Below are 6,997 nucleotides of genomic sequence, written 5' to 3'. Positions count from 1 at the left end.
TGCAATGACTATATCCCTTTGCAATGACACTACAATAATAAAAACGAAATTGACGAGTAAAAGTTTCCAACAGACTTTCTCATAATTGTTGATTAAACTAAGTACACTTGATCTCATTATTGTTGATTAAACTTCACATACTTAATACACTCTACATTTACTTTTTCAATTAAAAATTATCTTAATAAACCCCACAGACTTTCTCATAATACCCTTACACCCCCATTCTCATACAGCTAATATTTTCCACATACACCCCACATTCTTCAAATCTTATAATACTCATTTTCAATTTTTATAAATTAAATTGACATAGGATTAAAACCCTGACATTCTCTAAAAAGAGAAGTCTACAATCCGGTCTGTTGAGCTTGAGTTTCATTGGGTCATCACAACCAATCTCCTTTTCTTTGTCTCTTAAGTCTTTTGCTAACAAAAAAGGATTTATGCTAAAAACTGGCAAGTAAACAGAGCAAAAGTAAACCCCAGAAGATGAATAAGAACGGAAAAGGTGTTGCTAGGTTGGGCTCCTATGAAATTGGGTAGTATGGAAAGCAAAAGCAGGCTTAAATAATCACCGATGTCATTGAATAATTAAAACAATGACAAATATGAAATTTTACCTCATGTGAAGCTTCCAAAATATTGATATCATGTTTCATTCATTAATTTTTTTCTCAATCAACATGTTTATAGTTTTAATAGTTAGAATTCTATTCAACAATGGAGTGGAGGGTGAGAGGGGTTTTGATAGTTGAAGAAGATAAATAATACGTTAAAAGTAATTTGGGGTGTATTAAGAAATTTCTTATTTTCTTTAAACCTCATAAGGTTGAAATTGTCATTGCATAGTAGGTTACATAAGCCACTTAATATTAAATTTTAATGTGGGATGCTAATAAAAATAGCCTTTATAATTTATATCAGACAAAATCTAGGTCACGGAATAGGACGCTGCCATGCATGCATATGGGATCGGTTTCATGTTCAAATCCACCACAAAAATATTTTCGAGACAAAATTAATTAAGCATAAATTAAACTATATTTGATATAATATTTTGTTTGATAGGTTAGTGTTGTGACCTATATTTAACTGACAGGGAAAGAGGGCCGGCGGCACATAGAGAATAGAGAGAAAGATGTGTTTGGAGGGTTATGTAGAGGATGTTGTTATTCCCCCTACACAGTTCCTTTATTTATAGTAATAAGAGAGAGAGAGAGAGAGAAGAAATCATTCTCCTCCAAGAAATACAAGTCCTAATAGGGAAGAATAACTAGAATAAAATCTAATCTAGGATTTGCATAATCACACTTAAACAAGAAGTTTATAACACTCCCCTTTGAGTGTGTAAATACTCAAGTAGATTCGGCATCATGTAGAGGTTGAGGAAGTCGACACTGATTCTGGGAACATGCTATTCTCAATAAGGTAGGAACTTGCATAAGGAACTAAGTCTCACCAAAAAACTCTATGGCTATGGTAAAAACCCAAGTAGGGACAAAACCCATAGTCTAAGGAAAAATGTGTGAGTAATGTAAAGTCAAATGAAACGTTTACTAGACGTCATCAGGGATATGATCAACCTAAGGTGGGTGCCTCGTCAAAACCTCGATAGGTAGCAAAAACGCAGTGGGAAAAATGCTCCTAATCGTAGGGAAAAATAGTACATTAAGATTACGCAAGTATACTTTAAGATACTCCCCCTGAGTTTGACATAATTCCAAAGTGAACTAGCAATGTTACAACTCAGAAAATTTTTGCATACCAATTCCTTGAACAAGCTTCTGAAACGTCACCTTCTGATGCTCTTGTTGTTGATGTGAGAAGAAGAACTTCGACGTAATGTGCTTGGTGTTGTCTCATTCGATGTAACCCTTTTTGAGTTGTTCGATGAATGTTGTGTTATCTTCATAGATTGTCTTCGGGACATCAATGACGGGGTAAAGATCACATGAGCTGTGAATATGGTCCACAACTGCTCTCAACCAAAAGCATTCCCGAGTTGCTTCATGTAAGGCTAGAATTTTAGCATGGATAGATGAAATGGCAACTAAGGCCTATTTAGTTGACCTCTAAGAGATTGTGGTGCCTCCAGCAGTAAATACATAACTCATTTGAGAGTGTGCCTTGGGCATATCAGATAAGTATCATGCGTCGGCATAATAAATAAGGTAAGAATCGACTTGAGATAAGGGGGTGTGGCATCACTCGAGGATCTGTAGGGATAGAACAATCCCAGGTCTGTAGTACCCTTAACGTAGCAGAAGATATATTTAAATTCAGTCTAGTTTCTGCGTGTTGGTGCATTACTGTATCATACCAAAAGATTAACAGCGAATGAGATGTCGGGTCTAGTACATTAAGCTAAGTACAATAAAGCGCTTATCGCACTTAGATAAGGAACTTCAGGTTCCAAAATCTCTTCATCATCCTCATTCAGACGGAAGGAATCTCGTTTTACATCTAGCGATCGAACGACCATAGGAGTACTCGAAGGTTTCGCTTTATCCTCATTAAATCGGCGCAATACCTTATGAGTGTAGTTCATTTTATGTACTAAGATTCCATTTTAACGGTGCTTTATCTCGAGACCGAGATAGTATCAAGTATTTCCTAGATCTTTCATCTCAAATTTTGACTTCAGGTGCGCGGCAGTTCCTGCGAGCTTCTCAGGAGTTCTGATGAGGTTCATGTTGTCGACATAAATTGTAACTAACGCAAAACCGGAATATGACTTCTTAATGAACACACAAAGGCATAGTTTGTTGTTCACATATCTCTTACTAGTCAAATACTCACTTAGACGGTTATACCACATTCTTCTGGATTGCTTCAAACCATAGAGTGAATGTCAAGCCGAATTGAGAGCGTGTTCCGGGGTTTGGAAATATTTGATCCAGTCAATGTAAGTTATTCGGGAACTTTCATATAAATTTTCGTATCAAGCTCCTCATAGAGATACACAGGTACTACGTCCATCAGCTGCATACTCAGTTTTTCGAAAACTACCAAACTGATAAGGTAGCGAAAAGTAATCACATCCATAACGGGTGAATAAGTTTCGTCATAGTCAATCTCGGGGTGTTGTGAAAAGCCTTATGCAACAAGACGCGCTTTGTAATGCACACTTTCGTTCTTCTCATTACGTTTTCGAACGAAAACTCACTTGTAGCCAACGGGCTTCACATATGGAGGAGTAGGAGCTATAAGTCCAAACACCTTATGTTTCACAAGCGAATTGAGTTCAACTTGGATTACTTGTTTCCAATTTGACCAATTGGTTCTACGTCGACGATCATCTCATTTCAACACTAAACATCATCTAATAAGCATAATAGACCAAAATCTCATGATTCTCGGGAGGTGGATTCGTCTCTTCAAGGACGCTTCCGTAATCTAGAATTTCTTCATGAGTTGGATAGAATAAGTAAACGACAGTCGAATTCACGGTAAGCTCTTCAAGTGCTTATGTCATGGGTTTCCTATTCTGGGGGTGTGAATCCTTTGAATCAAAAAGTCTGCCACGCTTTTGTGTAGGGGCAGAGGATTGGCTAGCCACTAATGTACACAGATCGGCCAAAGTGGCGTCCCGGGCCTCCAGGAGGGAAGTTCGTTGTACATTTGGTACATTCATCTTTGCAGGCACATTTGCAGTTGGAATATGTGATCTTATCACTCGTGCTAGATTGGTGAAAACATCTGGCATGCTCTGAGCTATGCTCTGGATATCTAATATGCGCTACATTTCAGTATCAGACTAAGTTGTGCGGGGATCTAAATGAGACGAAGTGGGAGTCGTCCATGATAATTCACATCGTTCTTCAGGAACGTTGACGTTCTTATCCGAGAAGACTGTTTCATAGAAGTGATAATCCGCAAAACAAGTGGTAAACTGATCGCCTGTCAAAGGTTCTAAGTAACGAATAATCGAAGGAGAATCAAATCCGACATAGATTCCCATCATTCGCTAATGCCCTATTTTTTTACGTAAGGGCAGCAAAATCGGCACATAGACCTCACAACCAAAAACGCGCATATGCGATATGTCAAGTTCGTATATGGTAACCAACTGATGGGCGCTATATGGTTGGGTTGCAACAGGCCTCAGGCGGACCAAAATGGTTGCGTGCAATATTGCACGGCCTCAAGTTGCGATCAAAAGCTTGGTATGTATGACCAACGATTGAACAATTGTGACAACCTGTCCCTAAATTTACGATTTTATTAATTTTAGAAGAGTAAATTGACTAAAATGCCCTTGAGGAGATTGTTGACTTTTGTTGACCGTTATTTCATGATATGTACGAGCTTCTAGTTTATCGTAATCTCGAAGCACTTGGTGGTACGAACGCATAGGCATAAACGAAATCGAAATTAGAGTTACGACTAAGATTTTACGGAATTACAAATCCGAAACATACTTTCGTAAAAATTACTATTTTATAGTTTATATACTTATTTATTTATTCAAACTTTTATATTATTATTTAATATTTTTAAAGAAAGATATTTTAATATTTTAATTATGCTTTTTGACCGTGAGGCCCACACACAGACACACAAAGCGCTCATCTCACTTCTTTCCACGCGTCCCTCATTTCCAGAGCTCTTGGGCTCTCTTTTCTCTTTTCTCTCTCTCCTTCCTGTCTCTCTCTCGCTCTTCACTCTCCTTCTCAATCTTTCTCAGCCACCATTTTTTTCTCTGATAGTAGACCATCACCACTACCACTCGTCATTTCAACGAGCACCACCTATGGAATCTCCTCATCAAAAACCTAATCTAGTGAGTTCTCGTCGTCTCAGACGAAGGTAAGGCCTGGAAACTCCCTATAAATTTGTAGATCGTACCTAGGACTACGATTGTGATGTTTTTGAGTTGATTTAGTGGTGTTTGGACATAAGAACCATGTCAAGGAAGAACTTCCCAATTTCGGACGAGCCACCATGAGTCGCAGATGCTTTTCCGGGCACGACAAGACCTTATGTTGGTATATTTCTCTTCCTCTCCTTTCAAGCTTCAAATTGGTTATTAGATTGCTAGTATTAGTTAAGTTTCGAAGCTAGGTGGAGCCGGGAACGTTTCCCGGTCAAGTTTCTAGGGTTCGGACGGTTGCAGTGGCAACTGGCCGGAGAAGAAGAAAAAGAAAAAAAAAAGGTGCCTTGGGCCCAAAACCCGGTCCAAAGTCTTTGGCCCAAATTTTAGCCCAACTGGCCCAAACCTTTGGGCCAATGTTCTAGCCCAGCCCATTTCCAAAATGGGCTCAGAATATTCTCTGGAATATTCTTGGAATATTCTTAGAATGTTTTATGTGTTGACTTTTTCAGAATTTTCTTGAAAACCCTCATAGGCTAATTTCGACGCTCCGAGTCCATTTTTGGCATGAAATTTTAAAGTTTTAAGGTAGTTGACCATCATAGCATTTTGGTTGACTTTTTAAGGTTGATCGTTGACTTTTTGTTAACTTTTTATGAAAATTGCCCTGGACCCTCTTTAGCATGTTTCGACACCCTGATTCCAAATCGACACTATGTTTCCCCAAATTTAATTTTCCACAATATGCCTAGATTAGCGTGACGTTATTAAGATTTAGCGCATTGATAGAAATTATGACATTATGCTACATCCAATGGGATGCATAGGTATGCATATTATTATTGATGCCTTAAGTATATTTATGGATGTGAATAATATTATGTTGACTAGAATTATCAAATCACTGTGGCATGACTATATTTATGTTATCTGCTCATCGTTTGCTGCACCGGTGTTAGTACTTACCCAGGCTAGGGCCAATCTTTCATATGTATGTGCACATCGCACTGTATGCTCACTTTGGATCCATTGTAGGTGCTAGTCCTGTCTTAGATTGCTATAGGAAATTAGGACTCGTATGTGTTGCGCATAGCGCCAATCTTCACGTGATTGTATTACTAGAGCGTATATCATTATTACACCCAGTCATGTTCATGTTAGAATATCTCTGCATGAACTATTATGTCAGCATGTGTCGATGAACACGCGATATGATATGTTTGCTTATGCGAGATTATGTGATTACAAATGTGCTTACTTACGAAATATTATGTTGTATTGAATTCTTGAGATTTTGTAGGCTACAGTAAGTATTTTCTTACTATACGTAGTATGTATATTTTGGAAACTATACTTGTTTTACAGTGAAGGGTTATTATGTTTTTGAAAAGGTTTTTACAAAGCTTTGTTTTTTAGGCCCATTCACCCTTGTTTTTCGCCCCCCCAGGTTTTCGCGATGAGTTTTTGTGTCGACGAGAATTCTTGGCAAATCTTGGTATAGGTGTTACCTTTAATGGTATAATTCTCATCCTACATTACTGTATTTTACTTATGCTCTGACATCACGTGTTAAATGGGTTCATTCCCGTTTACAAGCGCACTTTTATATTTATGCACTTTTATGTTTAAATTTATTTACATTTTCCACATCACTACACTGTATGGCTTTGTCACCCTCCGGGTGTCGGCCAACACAGCTCGATTCGGAGTCCAGGTGGACATTCAGGGTCAGGGTGTGTCAACAATCATTTGTAAGTGCTTAATGAATGTCCTGACAGGCCATTCTGGATGTAAACATAAGGTACTGGATGCTCAACTTCAACCTAACCGATATGCAATAGTCATCAAAAGTTTTAGATGTGAATTATCCAACATTATCCAATCGAATATATTTGATGGGATAATCAGGGTGGTGAGCCTTGAGCTTGATAACCTAAGCCAACAGTTTGGAGAATGTAGTGTTCCTTGTGGACAACAAGCACACATGTGACCAATGTGTGGAAGCGTCAACCAAAACCATAAAATATCTAAATGGTCTGCAAGGATGGTGAATTAGTCCACAAATGTCCCCTTGAATCATTTGTAGGAAAAATAGAAGGATTCGATCGAATCTTGTCATAAGAAGGCTTAATAATAAGTTTTCCCATGAAGCAGGTTTGACATTTGATTCCTTGAATCAAA

The 6,997-nt window shown here is 38.1% G+C and overlaps 1 pseudogene; it reads right to left on the bottom strand.

Moving 5' to 3' along the window:
* Positions 1 to 306: 306 nt before the first annotated feature.
* LOC126601044 (small nucleolar RNA Z107/R87) lies at positions 307 to 400 on the bottom strand (annotated as a pseudogene).
* Between the last annotated feature and the right edge of the window lie 6,597 nt (positions 401 to 6,997).

Source organism: Malus sylvestris, chromosome 14 (genome assembly GCF_916048215.2).
Source record: "Malus sylvestris chromosome 14, drMalSylv7.2, whole genome shotgun sequence".
Lineage (NCBI taxonomy): Eukaryota > Viridiplantae > Streptophyta > Magnoliopsida > Rosales > Rosaceae > Malus > Malus sylvestris.
Note: the sequence above shows the minus strand (reverse complement) of the source record. Positions and strands in the feature narration are given on the sequence as shown.